This window comes from Rattus norvegicus, chromosome 15 (genome assembly GCF_021556685.1).
Source record: "Rattus norvegicus strain SHRSP/BbbUtx chromosome 15, alternate assembly SHRSP_T2T, whole genome shotgun sequence".
NCBI classification, from domain to species: domain Eukaryota; kingdom Metazoa; phylum Chordata; class Mammalia; order Rodentia; family Muridae; genus Rattus; species Rattus norvegicus.
In genome coordinates, this window is record NC_141548.1 from 26,849,321 (window position 1) to 26,866,897 (window position 17,577).

The 17,577-nt window shown below is 41.8% G+C and overlaps 1 long non-coding RNA gene across 1 annotated transcript; it reads left to right on the plus strand.

Annotated features, from left to right (window-relative positions):
* Positions 1–6,036: 6,036 nt before the first annotated feature.
* Positions 6,037–9,661, plus strand: LOC148000915 (uncharacterized). Its single transcript, XR_015638744.1, has 3 exons — positions 6,037–6,066; positions 6,412–6,542; positions 8,373–9,661. It is a non-coding gene; the product is annotated as an uncharacterized LOC148000915 (long non-coding RNA).
* The last annotated feature ends 7,916 nt before the right edge of the window (positions 9,662–17,577 follow it).

A 17,577-nucleotide genomic window follows, 5' to 3' on the forward strand; every position in this document is an offset into this window, starting at 1 on the left:
TAAAAAAAAGTTATTGGATTTCTAAAATTTAAATTTCAAATGTTATCTCCTTTCCCGGTTTCCTGTCCATAAACCCCATATTCCACCCCCGTTTCCCTTCTGCTATGAGGGTGTTTCCCCACCCAACCACCCACCCATTTCTGCCTCCCCACCTTGACACTCCCCTACCTCGGGAGGTCCATCGTTGGCAGGACCAAGGGCTTCTCCTCCCATTGGTGTCTAACAAGGCCATCCTCGGTTACATATGCAGCTGGAGCCCTGGGTCTGTCCATGTGTACTCTTTGAATGGTGATTTAGTCCCTGGGAGCTCTGATTGGTTGGTGTTGTTGTTCTTCCTATGGGTTGCAAGCCCCTTCATCTTCAATCCGTTCTCTAACTCCTCCAATGGTGGCCCTGTTCTCAGTTCAATGGTTGGATGCTAGCATTCACCTCTGTATTTGTCATGCTTTGGCAAAGCCTCTCAGGAGACAGCTATATCAGGCTCTTGTCAGGATGCACTTCTTGGCATCAACAATATTGTCTGGGTTTGGTGGCTGTATGTATATGGGATGAATTCCCAGGCGGGCCAGGGTCTAAATGCCCATTTCTTCAGTCTCTGCTTCAAACTCTGTCTCCCTATCTCTTCCTATGAATATTTTTTGTTCCCTCTTCTAAGAAGGACTGAAGCATCTGCACTTTGATCATCCTTCCTGAGCTTCATGTGGTCTGTGGATTGTATCTTGGGTAATCTGAGCTTTTGGGCTAATATCTACTCATCGGTGAATGCATACCATGTCATGTGTGGGGTTTTTTGTGGTTGGTTTACCTCACTCAGGATGATATTTTCTAGTTCCATCCATTTGCCTATGAATTTCATGAAGTCATTGTTTTTGATAGCTGAGTACTACTCATTGTGTAGATGTACCATATTTTCTGTATCCATTCCTCTGTTGAAGGGCATCTGGGTTCTTTCCAGCTTCTGGCTATTATAAATAAGGATGCTAAAATTTAATAATTAAAAGGTATCCCTCCATATGTGTTACATGTATAATCATGGAAGGGATCATAGCTTATTTCTGTTCCATAATTTCTAGAGAAACAAGATGTCAAGCTGTGAGCACATGCAATCAGTCCTAGGAAGACAAGCACTGGAGAGAAACTGAAGTCCTCTGATAACTTTAAGAGCTGTAGCTGGACTTTTGGCCCTAAGATTTCATATATGCTATTGGTTACACAGGCCAAGCATGGTTTGGTATACAACCATGCTATACAAAGCATGCTATACAAAGATATGAGCACCATGAAGTCAAAGAAGGCTGGGGCCTTCTTTGGAGCCTATAATTTCTGTCCTGTTATTAGAATAGTTATAGGTAGAATAGGTAGTTAGCAGAATGCATTCCATCCAGAACAGTGCTTCAAACACGGCTGTCCCTCAGACTTCCTTTAGCGGCTGGAATGAATGCCTGCGGTGAAGAGCAAGCGAGCTGAAACTCAGCTGACGCTGGTCATAGGGAGTTTCGGACTCCATTCCGAGTAGGCAACGACAGAAAACAGCAGCAGTTAGATTTGCCTTTAGAAGACTGAGATTTCAGAAGGGATAAAAGTTATCCTGAAAAAGGTCCTGCCAGCGTGAAACAGAGAGCAGAGAGCAGAACATAGAAGTTCTGTGTACAGGTGGAAGAACACAGAAAGAAGCAAAAGAACATTTAAAGGGATCTAAGAAAGCAGTGGATCCTGCAGACTGAGGCATGAATGGGGAGCTGGGAAGAAATTGTACCAGCGTATCCCACATAGCATGATGGCACAGAAGGCCCTGGGGACACCCAACGTTGCAGGCTGAGGGAGCTATAGCCACAGCAACGAAGCCAATCTCGATGCAGCATATTTTCAAATTGTCTTTGTCTATTATTTATTTATTATGTGTTCTTAAGTGTGTGTGTGTGTATTTTTGTGTACAAGTTTGTATGGAGGTCGGATGGCCACTTGCAGAAGTTAGTTATCTTCTTCCACAATGTGTGACTAAGTGACTTTTATCTACTGAGTCATCTCATCAGCCCCCAAAGATACTTCTATTGCACAAGGAATAGGTGTGTTGAGAATTTAAATAGTAAAGGTAACAAGCAGAAAGTGCGAGCTCAACTTCTAAAAAAGCTGCCACTTAGAATTTGGTACATTTGTTTTATAAACATTTCCTTAGATCATGTAACCGCAATACAAGAACTTGGAGTGTATGCATGGTATTCATTGTGATTTCTGTTAGGTCCACAGGAAATTCCAATTCTCCCAACTCCAAAAGGCAGTCCAAAAATCCAAAAAGGGTCTCAACCTGGACTCTAGGAAGACTGCTGGCAGTTAGATAAAAGCCAGAATTCCTCAGGAAAGTGTGAAGTTAATTTCCCCTGTACCAAAAGGACCCATTTTTCTTATCTTTGCCAGAAGGGACATGTGAGGCCTATCAGCACATCAAAGCACCTGGTAACCTCCAGGTTCCTTTACTATTTATTACAAGTACCTGTTACACGTTTCAAAGTCCATGCTAGCATCCAAGCTTTTCTAACATCCTTCCCTACCCTAAAATCCCTTCAGCTCATGGACTTCATTCCCCCAGCTCCTTGATCTCTCTCTCTCTCTCTCTCTCTCTCTCCCCTTGTGTGTGTGTGTGTGTGTGTGTGTGTGTGTGTGTGTGTGAGTGATGATTAGGCATGCGTGTCTGTGTGTGTACACATTCAATGAATGATGATATTATATATGGAAAGGTTAGAGAACATCCTCCCACGTAGGTCCTTGCCTTTTACCTTTTGTGAGATAGTGTCTATCTGTTTGCAGTTGTACATGACAGACTAGCTAGCCAGGAATTCACCTGTATCCAACTCCCATCTCAGCATAAGAGTGCTGGGATTAAGGTACATATCACCAAGACTAGCTTTATTCACGTTCTGGGAATCTAACTCAGTTCTTCACTCTTGCGTGGCAAGCACTTTATCCATGGAGCCATCTCACCAGTCCAATACATCGAAATTTTGTGAAAATTTTACAACTGTTATAAAATAACATGAGTTTGTTATTTAATGGTGTTAATACTTTTGGTGCTAAATAACATTCCATATCTGAAGGCACTACTGTTCACTTTTCTGTTCATCGACTGAGGGTCAAATTTGGGTGGTGATAAATAAAGCTGGTATAAATATCTGTGTGGATTTGTTTTGTGTTTTGCTGGCACACATACTGCATGCATAAAGTGTCTATGGAGGCCAGAAGAGGGCCTTGGAATCCATCCCTGGATTCAGAATGGCAGTCAGAATGGCAGATGGTTGTGAGTCACCATATCATTGCAGGAACTCAATGGGGGAATCTCTTCAAGAGAAACAAGTGTTCTTAATCCCTGCGTCACCTTTCTAACCCTTTTGGAGAGAGATGTTATATAGAGATAAGTATTTGATTCGTTTGAGCAAATACCAGAATTGTTTTTGGAATGAGTATTTTCAGCTCAGTTCAGTGGTGCTGGCCTGTGATCTCTCAGGCATTAGTGATTTTGCAAGGTAAAAATCAACCTGGATTACATGGACACTGACTCAAGAACAAAAAACAACCCAAGAGAATATTTTTCGTTCTGTAAAGCAGCATCAAACAGTCTTCTCAATAGCAGGTGATGTTATGTGTGCTTTAGGCTTTGATCATTATAGTAGAGTGGTACCTGCTGGGGATTTACTCCCAATTCACTAAAAACATATGACATTTCATTTGTATTAGTTCGGGTTCTCTAGAGAAACAATTAATGAATCGGTATATATACAGGATTTGTTAGAGTGGCTAATAGCCTGGGATTTGACTATTGCAACAGTGGCTGTCTCCCAACAGAAACTCCATGAATCCAGCAGTTGTTCAGTAGACAAAGCTAGAAGTCACAATTGGCCTTCAGTTTATGTTAGAATCATGAAGAAGTAGACTTCAATACCACTGAAGGAATAAACTTGCCAGCAAGAGTGAGGGCAAGTAAGCAGGCAAAGACTGAAAATGTTCTTCTTACCAGTCTTTTACACAAACTGTCACTAGACAGTGTGAGCCAGATTTAGGATGGGTTTTCCCACATCCAATGATCTAATCAGGAAAAGTTTCTCACAAGTGTGTCCTGCTGCTTGAGCATTACTTAACTCCAGACGAAGTCAAGTTGACAAGAACAACCACCATAACAATGACCATCCTTCAATTTGCCTCCTTTCTCTCCAGGTATCTTCTTAAACAAAGCTTTTGTTTCTGTCATCTATTTTTACCAGACTGCTAAATTTCTCATTATTGAGCTTTAAGAGTTCTTAGAGTATCTGGGTATCAGTCTTTTATATGATATGATGTTTGAATTATTTTCCTCCAGTCATTGACTTAAGAGATGGCTATTTCTGTTGTAGTACATAGGAAAACTACAGGTTGGAGATGGCCATTCCTATTTCCCTCAGAAGACCCAACTCAGACAAAGAACAGGATGCTCTGGCATAGTTTTTAATGGCTACTTTCTCCTTCTCCTTGTCAGTATTCCAGGATGATGTTTCTTTAATACAAAAATTCAGATGCGCAAGTTCCCTTACTCTATCTTCTGGTTTCAGCTAACAGAACATTCTAGAGGTGGCTCACAGTACTTTCACACTCTGTTGGTGAGAACCAACCAACTGGTTACACCTGGACACAAACAGAACTAGGAAATAAGTTTGTGATTGGACAGTTGCCTCCCAACAAGATTCATGCACACAAATGTTGGAACACAAACCATGGGGGCGTCGACCAGCATTCTCAAAGGTAAGAACTATTGGGTTTACATACTTAGCCTGCTTTGAATGATCTTACTCAAGTTCATTCTGCATCAGTTATAAAATTATCTTTAAGTTAAGCTGGAATCAAATATTTTCCCTCTCACCCTCTCTTCCTCTTCCCTCCCTTCCTTCCTTTTTCCCTTTTTTTTGCTTTTTATTCTGTTTTGTTTTGTAGCCCAGGGTAGCCTGAAACTCACCATGTAGACCAAACTGACCTTGAATTCACAAATACACCTCTTTCACAACATCTAAGCCATGTTCTCAGAAACTTGGCAATGTGTGTTATAGCAACAGATAGGGAATCCTGTCTTACCCACCTCTCTACTGCTAAGATGTGCAAGGTGTAAGGATTGATCTAACTAGGGAGATGGGGAATGAAGAAACAGAAGCAGCAGCAGCAGCAGCAGCAGCAACAGCAACAGCATCATCATCATCAACAACAACAATAACACAGAGAGAGAGAGAGGGGGGGGGAGCTGGGATCTGGTTGGCTGGGCTGGTGGGCTGTGTATTCTGATGAAGACATGCAGCAAAAACTTGGAAACACAGAATGTTTGTTTCATACATCTGAACTAGGAGGTGAGTTTACTGCATACTGCTGAATGAGGGGGCAGACTTAACAGAGTGTTGGGAGCGATGCCCTTGAAGCCCTCCATTGTTGATGTTATTATTATGGTTAGAATTAAGTATGACTGGGTTCATGGAAAATCCCCAGCCAGCTGCAGAAGACTAATACAAATCTGGTGGTCAAGAAAAATAATAATATGATAAAGTCATCCAGCTGACTAATAGGTATGACAAACCTGTGACCTTTCTGACATCCTGTCAACATCAACCAATTCCCTGACCACATGAATATTGTGTCCTTGGCCTGTGTAAATGTTTCTTACTTCCCCCCTCTCTCTGTTACCCATGTTATAGTATAAATTCAGCCTTGAAGAAAAATAAAATGGTCGCCTTGATCAGACTCTTGTCTTGGTATCCTTCTTCGTGTCCCTTGTCCCCCCATTCTCTTCCAGGTACCCCCAGACCTGTCCCTTACAAATGGCGCCCAAAGCGGGGCTGTTTGGAGGTCTTCTGGAGGAGAACGTCGTCCCCTGTGAATAGGCAGGCCTGTCTTCCTTGTTTGTCGGAGCCTGTGCTCCCCCTCGGAGCTTTTGCTTCCCCCAGAGCTTTTGCTCCCTGCTCAGAGCCTTTGCTCCCATGCTTTTGGCAACCATGGACTGCCCGACCTTGGTTCAGAGGCTTGGTGTGTGTTTCTCCCCGGATGACGCAGATCTCAGTGGTGAGTGATGGGACAAGCATTCTACCGTCAGCTTTTGGGACAGGACTCAGGGAGTCATTCAAGATGGGAAGAATAGGGTTAAAAAAAAAAGAAAAAGAAAAGAAAAAAAAGATTTAAAGAAATTCTTAGATTTTGTAGGAAATATTTGTCCATAGTTTCCCCAGGAGGGAACAATTGACACAAAAGATAGTGCAGAGTTAGTGATTATTTAATGGATTGGCTGAAATCTGCCCTCTGTAACAAATAAAAATTGTTTGCTTTTTGGATTTGAGGTTGCCTCTCCCTACATGGATGAGCAACCCCACGTACGTGGATTAATAACCTTATACCCTCATGCTATTGCAGTGGTCACTTTGTCAATCTGTGCTTTGTGGGTGGTGCTCCTGAGGTAAGGCCACTATGGGGTCTTACAACATTTTGGTGCACCTGCCAGGAATTGCGCTCCCCACACACCACAATTGGCGAGGAGATCGGAGGTAAGCTCGAGCAAATCTGTGTTTTATGTTCTGTGTTACTTTCTGTTTTGTCTCTGTGTCATGTCTTTGTTTCATGTTGTCTTGTGTTGTCCTTGTCTGCTGTCTGAAGCATTCGAGTCCCACCAGGAGAGGGGTTAGAGTCCCCTTGGTGGTTGCTGTGGGTCCTGTGAGAGGCTTAAGGCTGTGACAGGCAGACCTGCTAGTTGTCACAGGCCACAGGCCCTAAAGGATGCTCTAGGAGGAGAAAGGAATCTAGAGGACACTCTGGAATCCTGTTGGGAGGTGGGATCAGATAGTCCTCCTCATCCTGGAAGCAGCTAAGGTTAAGCTGCAGTTTGGGCCAGGTACTGAAGGTATCAGACATCTGTGGTAATTGGTTCTTGGATGCTTTGTCTTGGTCTTGTTTATCTAGTTTGTTTTCTGTGGTATTGTTGAGTGTCTTTTGGGCTTTTGTTTTGGTTTTTGGACTTGGACTGACGACTGTGTTTGAAATCATGGAACTGTTTGTTTTGTTTGTCAAGGAATTTTACTTGGTCCTCTTGGTGCTTAACTTGGAAATAATTTGCTTGAGAGAAATTGTTTTCTGCCTGGGAGTTTTGTCTTTCTCTCTTGAGCCTCCTCCCCAAGGAGAGATGCCCCTCCTTTTGATCCCCTTGCCCTGAGGGGGAGAAAAAAAATTCCAGTTGCTGCCTTCAGTGGCCAGACCTTCAATACTTGCTCACAAAAGGAGAGCGTTCATTAAAAGAAGTTCTTTAAGGGAGCCTGCCTTATCTGCTGGCCCTATTCCAGGAGAGGAGTCAGTCTCCAACATTAAGTAACCTTCCCCATTAGTCATCGTTGACATAGAGAGTGCCTCTGATCCTATACCTGCAACAGTAAGTTCCTGCCCCTGTGGTCAAAATGCCCCAGGTTGGGGGCAGGGGAGCCCCTAAAGTGTTTCAGAAAGAGTCTGCAGCAGACTTCGAGGAACTTTGTTTTGCCAGACAGAAGAGGCTTTACTCTAGGATGATAAGAGGAGAAAGTCTTGGCACTGGCACTTCAGCTTACTCCAACTGGAGGCTGTGGCCAAGGTCAGGATCAATGTTTTCTTTTCCATGGGCCTTTAACCCAGTGAGACAGTTTGGTAAAGGGCTGCTACTGAGGTCCTGAAAGTCCCAGGTGAACCAGTTACAATTCTTTTATCAACCACTTGGCACCTAGCACCCAGGTCCTAACCATCTCTCCATCCTTTTGTTACTAGTTCTTACTGGAAGCCTAGTGACATTTGGAGGCTGGGTCTCTTGAGAGGCAGAGCCACCCAGCTGACACTGAAGGGAGGTACTCCTTAAGCAAAATCTAAGTCCAGAGAGACAGCTGATAATAGACTCCAGCTGCCCCTTTGCTCGCCTTTCTGTTTCACAGGCACAAAGCTTGCGTTCGTTTTTTGCAGTGGCCTTTTTGTCCCAAGAAAGCTTCCTCATTTAGCTGTGTGACTGAATTCTACTTGTCACCTGATCTGGTTGTTCCACCAGCTCTCACTGGGCCACCCCCTAGCTTTCTTGCCTGGCCCCATTCCTCTGTTCTTAAGAATTTTATCACCTAATACACTGTGTTGTTTGACTTATAATATCTTCCATCCTGCTAATATGCATGTCCCAGATTCCCGATGTGAAGGTTCTAATTCTAAAACAAGGGGATGGTGCATCCCCCTAAATATTAAATTTACCTCTGTGGATTGAAACCAGGATTGGACACATGAATATACTTGGGGTCTTAGAATGTTTCAATCAGGTACTGATACAGGGATTATACTTACCATATTAAAAGAGCCTGTACATTCCTACTCCTCAGCTTCTGGGTACTGATCCAAAGAAGGAGTCCAGGGAGGCACTGAGCACAGTGCAGGGCACACGCAACTTCATCTACAGCCTGCACTCCACCGAGAGGAGCTGCTTGCTCAAAGAACTGCACCGCTTCCAGTCCATTGCCGTCGCACAAGAAAAATTGGAAGCTCTGCCACCCACTTCACGACAGCTGAATTATGTGTTATTCTACAATGTGATACCTTTTGTAGGGTTTGGATTTTTGGATAATGCAATTATGATTGTTTCAGGAACCCAAATTGAATTGTCTATTCTATTTACTTTGAGAATTTCAAAAATGTCAATCATTATTTATCCTTTTATGTATCAACATATTGTTTAACTTTCAGTTATTGATACTGTACTGTACTGAGTTGGGGTTTGCTTATTTCTGACATGACATGCATGGGATACCTATTTATGTCTTTATCTTTTCCTTATATCTTTTGGCCCTTGGACATTTAATCGTTTAACCAGCTTTATTAAACAACAGGTAGATAATATGGCAGCAAAACCTATTCAGGTATATTATCATAGGCTAGCTATGGAGGATGCTTTGATGATGGCCAAGCTCACCTACACATCTCCTCCCAGCCCAGGCAAGGACATTTTTGTCCTTCAGCCAAATGAGGCCAACATTCTTTTCTGCCTGCTGTCCTGATGCCTTTGCTGAAACATCAACAAATTGTGACCCCTGCGTGCTGAGCTGGACAGTCAATGACGGGTAAGAGAGTGATATATTCATGAATAAAGGGCCTAAGACAGGAGGGTCGCCATTAGCTGCTGCCTTATCCCATGACGGACCCTGGCCACAAGATTCTCTTGGCCATGTGACAAATATCACTCCAACCTAAGGACAGACGCAGTTCCCGAGGGGCTCATTCCAGGACAGCATGGCCACTTGGCCACCTTTTCATTTGACTATAAGGAAGGGGGAGATGTTGGGAGCGATGCCCTTGAAGCCCTCCATTATTGATGTTATTATTATGGTTAGAATTAAGTATGACTGGGTTCGTGGAAAATCCCCAGTCAGCTGCAGAAGACTAATACAAATCTGGTGGTCAAGATGAATAATAATATGATAAAGTCATCCTGCTGACTAATAGATATGACAAACAAGTCACCTTTCTGACATCCTGTCAACATCAGCCGATTCCCTGACCACACGAATATTGTGTCCTTGGCCTGCATAAATGTTTCTTACTTCCCCCCTCCCTCTGTTACCCATGTTATGGTATAAATTCAGCCTTGGGGAAAAATAAAATGGTTGCCTTGATCAGACTCTTGTCTTGTCATCCTTCTTCGTGTCCCTTGTCCCCCTATTCTCTTCCAGGTACCCCCGGACCCATCCCTTACAACAGATCTCAGTCTGAGGTATCTCACTGTAAGGGAGTGGTCTCAGGCTGTAAACATCTGGGAAGAGGAGGCCACATCAACATTTTGTTAAAATTAGCACAAAAACCATGGGATCTCTGAGCAAGAGAAAGCTTTGCCATTCCCATGGTTGTGAGTGAGATATTATGGCCCTTGACATGGCTGTGTTCATGTCAATAACACATATTCACTCAATAGTTTATCTGTTCCCCATACCTATCATCTTTTTCCCCATCTTAAAATTCTTCACTAGATAATTACAAGTTTGGAAAAAAGATATGCTTGTTTACTCATGTATTGACTTGGATAAAATAAATAGTTTTTAATGACTGCCAATTTTCCACGTGGAGTTTGATATACTAGACTCTTAGAAACTGCCACTCCATTCTAGCATGTTAAAATTGCATCTTCCTTGTTCTCTACTGCTATATATATCCTTTGATTCTGAATCAACACATCTACTCAGCTGATTCCACTGTGGGATAGCTTCCTCTGGACCATGTCAGAGGAGGCTTATGGGAGACCCAGGGGAATTTTCTTCAAAGATTCTCAAACTTGATTAAGCGTGTATCTATGGAATGTGATTAAGTAACACACACCTGAAATAGAACAGAATTCAGCAGAACCTATCTGAGATAACCTATGAACCTATGCTACTATTAATACTTTCCCTATTCCATAGCTGTGGCAGGCATCATTAACCAATCACAGAACTCCATACTATTCAGATGACATATATAATTCTTCTCAACACCACAAATAGCTATTAATAGTTGATGGTGATAGGAATTCAAACTGCTGCGTACATCCAAGGCTAAGAGGTCTGAGTTCCCTCTACTGCGCAAATTATGTGGCCTTTACACAAGACCTATTATTGTCAGTGCCTGAAGGAGATGTTGAGACAATTACAGAGATTCAGAATTCTCTGCACTACCACTCCAAGCCCTTGGGACTCTTAAGTGAAGGAGAACAAAGAGAAAAGTAATAAAGTTTTTGGTATGGGCAACTTGGACCTGGGAAGCAGAGACTACAACATTATCTGGTTTTGTGTCCTTAGTAAAGTCTCCAGATGTTGATTTCCATGTGTAAGAAATATAAAATTAAAGAGATGAGTTGTCAGGTCACTTTTACCTCTATGCTGACAGATCTGGTGATGGGCCTAAGGAAAGTGCAGCAAGAAGAAACTTTATCCTTCTTCTCAGTACCTCATGGTACCTTCTCCAAAATTGACCATATAATCGGTCACCAAACAGGCCTCAACAGATACAGGAAGATAGAAATAATCCCACGCATCCTGTAGATCACCACAAGCTAAGACTGGTCTTCAATAACAACAATAACAACAGAAAGCCCACATATACATGGAAGTTGAACAATGCTCTACTCAATGACAACTTGGTCAAGGAAGAAATAAATTAAGAAATTAAAGACTTCTTAGAATTTAATGAAAATGAAGATACAACATACCCAAACTTATGGGACACAATGAAAGCTGTGCTAAGAGGAAAACTCATAGCTCTGAGTGCCTGCAAAAACATGTGTCAATAGCTTGACAGCACACCTAAAATTCTAGAACAAAAAGAAATAAACCCAAGAGGAGTAGAAGGCAGGAAATAATCAAACTCAGGGCTGAAATCAACCAAGTAGAAAAGAAATTAGGGAAATGAAACCCTTCACAATAGTCACAAATAACATAATATACCTCAGTGTGACTTTAACCAAGCAAGTTAAAGTTCTGTATGACAAGAACTTCAAATCTGTGAAGAAAGAAATTAGGAAGATCTCAGAAGATAGAAAAACCTCCCATGCTCATGGATTGGCAGGATTAATATAATAAAAATGGTCATTTTGCCAAAAGAAATCTATAGATTCAATGCAATCCCCATCAAAATTCCAACTGAATTCTTCATAAGGATACAAAGAGCAGTTTACAAATTCATTTGGAATAACACAAAACCCAGGATAGTGAAAACTATACTCAACAATAAAAGAACTTCTGGGGGAATCACCATCCCTGAGCTCAAGTAGTATTTCAGAGCAATAGTGATAAAAACTATATGGTATTGGTCCAGAGACAGGCAGATGATCAGTGGAACAAAACGAAGACCCAGAAATGAACCCACTCATGTATGGTCACTTGATCTTTGACAAAAGAGCTAAAATCATACAAAGGAAAAAAGATATCATTTTTTTAACAAATGGTGCTGGTTCAACTGGAGGTCAGCATGTAGGAGAATGCAAATCGATCCATTCTTATCACCATGTACAAAACTTAAGTCCAAGTGGATCAAGGACCTCCACATCAAGCTAGATACACTAAAACTAATAGAAGAAAAAGTGGGGAAGAATCTAGAACACATGGGCACTGGAGAAAATTTCCTGAATAAAACACCAATGGCTTATGCTCTAAGATCAAGAATTGACAAATGGGACCTCATAAAACAGCAACCAACAGATTGGGAAAAGATCTTTACTAATCCTACAACTGATAGAGGACTAATATCCAAAATATACAAAGAATTCAAGAAGTTAGACTCCAGAGAGCCAAATAACCCTATTAAAAATGGGGTACAAAGCTAAAGAAAACATTCTTAGCTGAGGAATTCTTTAGGCTGAAAAACACCTAAAGAAATGTTCAACATCCTTAGATATCAGGGAAATGCAAATCAAAACAACCCTGAGATTCCACCTCACACCAGTTCGAATGGCTAAGATAAAAAAAAAAAAAACCTTAGGTGACAGCAGATGTTGGTGAGGATGTGGAGAAAGAGGAACACTCCTCCATTGTTGGTGGGATTGCAAACTGGTGAAACCACTCTGGAAATCAGTGTGGAGATTCCTCAGAAAATTGCACATTCCACTACCTGAGGACCCAGCTATATCTCTCCTGGGCATACACCTAAAAGATGCCCCAACATATAAAAAAGACACGTGCTCCATTATGTTCATAGAAGCCTTATTTATAATAGCCAGAAGCTGGAAAGAACCCACATGCCCTTCAACAGAGGAGTGGATTCAAAAACGTGGTACATCTACACAATGGAGTACTTCTCAGCTATCTAAAATAATGACTTCATGCAATTTATAGGCAAATGGAATGAACTAGAAAATATCATCCTGAGTGAGGTAAGCCAATCACAGAAAAACACAGTTGGTATGCACTCATTGATAAGTGGATATTAGCCAAAAAGCTCAAATTACTCAAGATGCAATCCACAGACCACGGGAAGCTCAAGAAGGATGATCAAAATGCAGATGCTCCCACTTCTTCTCAAAAGAGGAAAAATATCCATAGGAGGGATATGGAAGCAAAGTTTAGAGCAGCGCCTCAAGGAATGGCCATTCAGAGCCTGCCCCACATGTGGCCCATATATATACAGCCACCAAAACTAGATAAGCTTGATGAAGTTAAAAAGTGCATGCTGAAAAGAACTGGATATAGATCTCTCCTGAGAGACACATCCAGAGCATCCAATACAGAGGTCAATGCTAGCAGCAAACCACTGAACTGAGAATAGCACCCTCCTTGGGGGAATTAGAGGAAGGATTGAAAGAGCTGAAAGAGCTTGCAACCACATAAGAACAACAATACCAACCAACCAGAGCTTCCAGGGACTAAACCACAGCTGAAAGACTGTACATGGACTGACCCAGGGCTCCAACTGCATATGTAGCAGAGAACAGCCTTGTTGGGGCACCAGTGGAAGGGGAAGCCCTTGGTCCTGCCAAGGTTGGACCCCCAGTGCAGGGGAATGTCGGGGGCGGTAAGGGGGTGGATAGGGAGAACACCTTTATGGGGGAGTGGGTGGGGATGGGGGCTTATTGACAGGAAACCAGGAAAGGAAATAACATTTGAAATGTTAGTAAAGAAACATATCTAATAAAAAAAAGGAAGAAACTTTATGTCTAATTTCTAAAAAACAGAAGCTAAATATTTTGTTGATACAGATGTGGTAGATAAACTAATATTTGAGTGCCTACCATGTGACTGGAAACTTTATGATGTATAATCTTCCTTCTCATTCCTAAGAACTACGCTGCTGTCATCATGTCTGTCCATTTTTTAGATATGAAAACCAACTTGAAAACATTGAATCAAACAAGCCTAAGGTAAACTAATAATCAGAAAGCTCTGGGATTCAAATATCCTTTTGATTCCAAAGTCTATTCTTTCTAATATTGCCAGGTTCAAAAATCGCTCAAACACATTCTAGAAAGGGAGTAAGACTGAGATCTTACCTGATGCTGAGTCATATGTTATTGTCAATTTTCATCATCCTGCCTTATAGCAATAGAAGTTTCCCATGCTCAGCCTAATGGCTGATGGTCCTTCGCATCAGCTATTTTTTGAGAAAATTTGTTTTGCTCGCACATATTCCTCCTGGCACCTACTGGGTTAGGTGGACTGAACCTTGCTGATCTCTTAATCCAGAATTGTACTTAGCTTGGCAGGTTATTCAGAAGCATCCCTGGCTTTTGGAAATAGAGTGCTTCTCTCCTCTAGCAACCTAAAGCTTCAGCCAAACAGTGCAAATCCCTCTCTCAGTTTTTGAAATCTGTGCAGACGTAAAAAGGCAGCCAAGTTGCTGTCCTCTTACTCAGATGCTCTCACCACCTCCCCTGTGATGTCTTTCTCCCCCTTGCTCCTATTACCTATTCCACTATCTTGTGGGTTTTCTTGGAGCCCAGAAAAGCATCCTCAAACGTTGGTAGACAGAAAAGCAAGAGTAAGTGTTTAGAGGGCTTTCATTGAGAGCTGGCAGGGGATGAATGATTTGAGAATTCTCAAGTTAATAGTGTCTGCTTGTCACACAGATCTCAGATTAGCCTTTTAATTTGTCTATTCTTTTCATATTATAAAGAGTGACAAACAATGAAGCGTTTCTCTGAACAAGGATTTTCTGTTAGTGGTGTACTTTCAACACTTTGAAGGATGGGTTTATTTTCAGAGTTTCCAAATGATAGCCCCATTATATGTGCCCTGTTGCTGTTCCTCACCTGAAGCAGGGGTAGTTAAGCCCTGCTATGATTCTGCGGCATCCCCCATGGTCACTTCTGTCCTGCTGAGTAGATGAGATGTGTTGCTAAAAGGAGACATAAGCTCAGAGAATGAAAAGAAGCATCTGGAGCGACCAGAATTGAGAATGGAAGAAGCAGCCCAAAGCCACTGACCCAAGGCTGCCTTTGTAGTGCAGCAGATGTGACTTTCCCCAAGCATAGACTGCCTCCCTGCAGCAGCACCCACCAAGCCTACATTACCAGCTCTGACCAGTGCTATCACAGCCGGGCCACACTGCAAGCTATCCTCTTTTAGTCTGAAGGCACACACTCTCTGGAAGGATATATGGTATCTAGAAGTGATGGTCACCATGCCTACTTCAAGAGTCAGCCTGTGGCTTTAGAACGGTTCTCAGTTGCACAATTCCGTACTTCTCAAAGGATCTGGGCTATACCTGAGGCTTCTCCTGGTTGATGTTCTGTAAGATATCAAGGGTTAGAAACACATGATCTCTAAATCTCTTTCAGGTTGCCTTAAGGAAAACATTCACACTTTGTCAGAGTAACTGTCTGGTAGTGTTGATTTAAAATACGTTTTGAAATGTTTGCATATTCATATACAAGGAAGATAAATAAGACAGAGAGACCCTCTGTCCACTTGGTTTTCCCCAAGGATAGAGTCTTACAGAACTGTAGTGCACGTTCCCAACTAGAAAACAGACTTTGATAAACTCAAAGTAGAATACATTTCTGCCACTACAAAATAGCTTTGACTAGTGTCCTTTTAGAACTCAACCCACTTCTTCCCTATCTTTGCCTCTTCATTCACCCATAGGAATCACTACTCTGCTTTCATTTCATGAATGTAACATAAATGAGATCTTGCATAGCGCAATTCTCTAGCTATCCATTCACATCTATGGTTAGTTGCATTTCTGAATAGGTTTCCAAGATTCAAATGACTCACACTTTAATAACTCATCGCCAGACATGTTAGATCATTTCTAGTTTGGGGCTACAAGAAGAAAATTTGCTGTAAACATATGAGAATGGACTTTTGTGTAAGATGCACTATTGTCTCCTTCACAGGAGTGCCCTGCTTGGCTGTATGGTCCCTATATGGCTAGTTTTTACAGACAGCGCTAACTTTGTACGTTTCTACCAACCAGGGGATACAGCTGCTCATGTCATTCCCGATATTCGGTGTTGTCAGGCTGTTTTATTTTAGAAATTTTGACAGGTGGGTAAGGATGGTTTTAATTTGCATTTTGTAGTGGATAAGGAGGATGAAGATCTTTCTTGCCACCCATCTCTCCTCTGGGATGGGAGATCTTCTTGTGTTATTTGCCCACTTTCAGAGTGAATTGTCTGTTTGTAGATATTAAGATTTGAGCCTTTTCCAAACTGCAGAGTGTATACCTTTGATGGGTAAGTGGCTTACAAATATCGCCTCCAAATCCATAACTTGTCGTTTCATCCTTTTAACAATATCTTTCCCTGAACAGATTTTTTTCAATTTGATAAAATCTAATTTAGCTCTAATTTTTCCCATTATGGGTCCAAATACTTATTTTAGGTCTGGAAACTTTAAACAATCTCTCTATTTTATTAGGTCTAGTCAGGCTGACAATGAAGATCAACCATCATGTAACCCCTCTCCTTTCCCCAGCCTCAGCTACTAGAGACCTTCTGGAGAATGTGTGTATCTACTCAGCCTGGACAGTAAGGAGACAATCCTCCTACCAGGATGGTGCCACAAGGAGACTAGTGAAGAGTAGGAACTCTCATCATCACTCAGTACCAAGAGTCACATTTATGACTTGAATATGAACTGTCCCTGACAGGTGCACTGCTGATGGGTTAGTTCACTTAGTGGTACTATTTTGGAAAAGAAAGAAAGGGGGGCGTCAAGAAGGTAGACCCTAGCTAGAAGAAGTGGGAAGGTCCTTGGTCCTTGTCCTAAAGTCCTTGCCTTGGTCCTTATCCTTCGCCTTCTGTTTTCTCCTGTATGTGTTCTCATCATTATGATGCTCTACCTCACCGTGAGTTCAGAGTTAATGAAGTCAAGGATTGTGGTCTGACACTTCCAAGACACAAAGTAAAGCAAACCTTAGTTGCTTATGTGAGGCATTATTTGACACTGATGCCGATATACATAGCCACCATTAGAGAGGTGTCAGTGAGCACCACTACAGTTAAAATCCCTGCTCCACCTAACAATAATAAGGAGAGTCCTTTTCATGGGTGTTAACTGGTGTTGAAACCAGAAATGTGGCTTTTGAAACCATCTGAAAGTAATGGGACACTGCATCCCTTTCCCCTCCCTGCCAACATGGTAAATAATTCCAGTTAAAATAGCAACATGCAGTAGGAGTCACAGGCCCATAGTATAATCTAAAAATGTTTCCGCTTACAGTTTCAATAGAAAAATCACCTGCCATATCGAGAACATAAAATATCTCAAAGTAAATGGAAAACATGCAAACTGTCAACACCAACATGACACGAAAATAGAACTAACAAAGACTTAGAAGCAGCTGTGATAGCCACACTTCAACAAGCAATTATGAACCTGATTGAATAAAGAAAAATAGAAAACCTTATGAAGAAAAATATAAAACAATCAATTGGGGAGCATATAATCAACATACAATATAGTTGTATTTAAACTCAAAGAATCCAATAGAAGTTTTGAAAGGAAAAAACATACAGTAGCTGCCATAGAAAGCTTGCTGGATATCTTTCAGCTTCGGAATGGAGGAGGCAGATGAAGTAACTTGCTGTGGATGATAAGACAATCGAAAATAGAACATCAGAGAGGA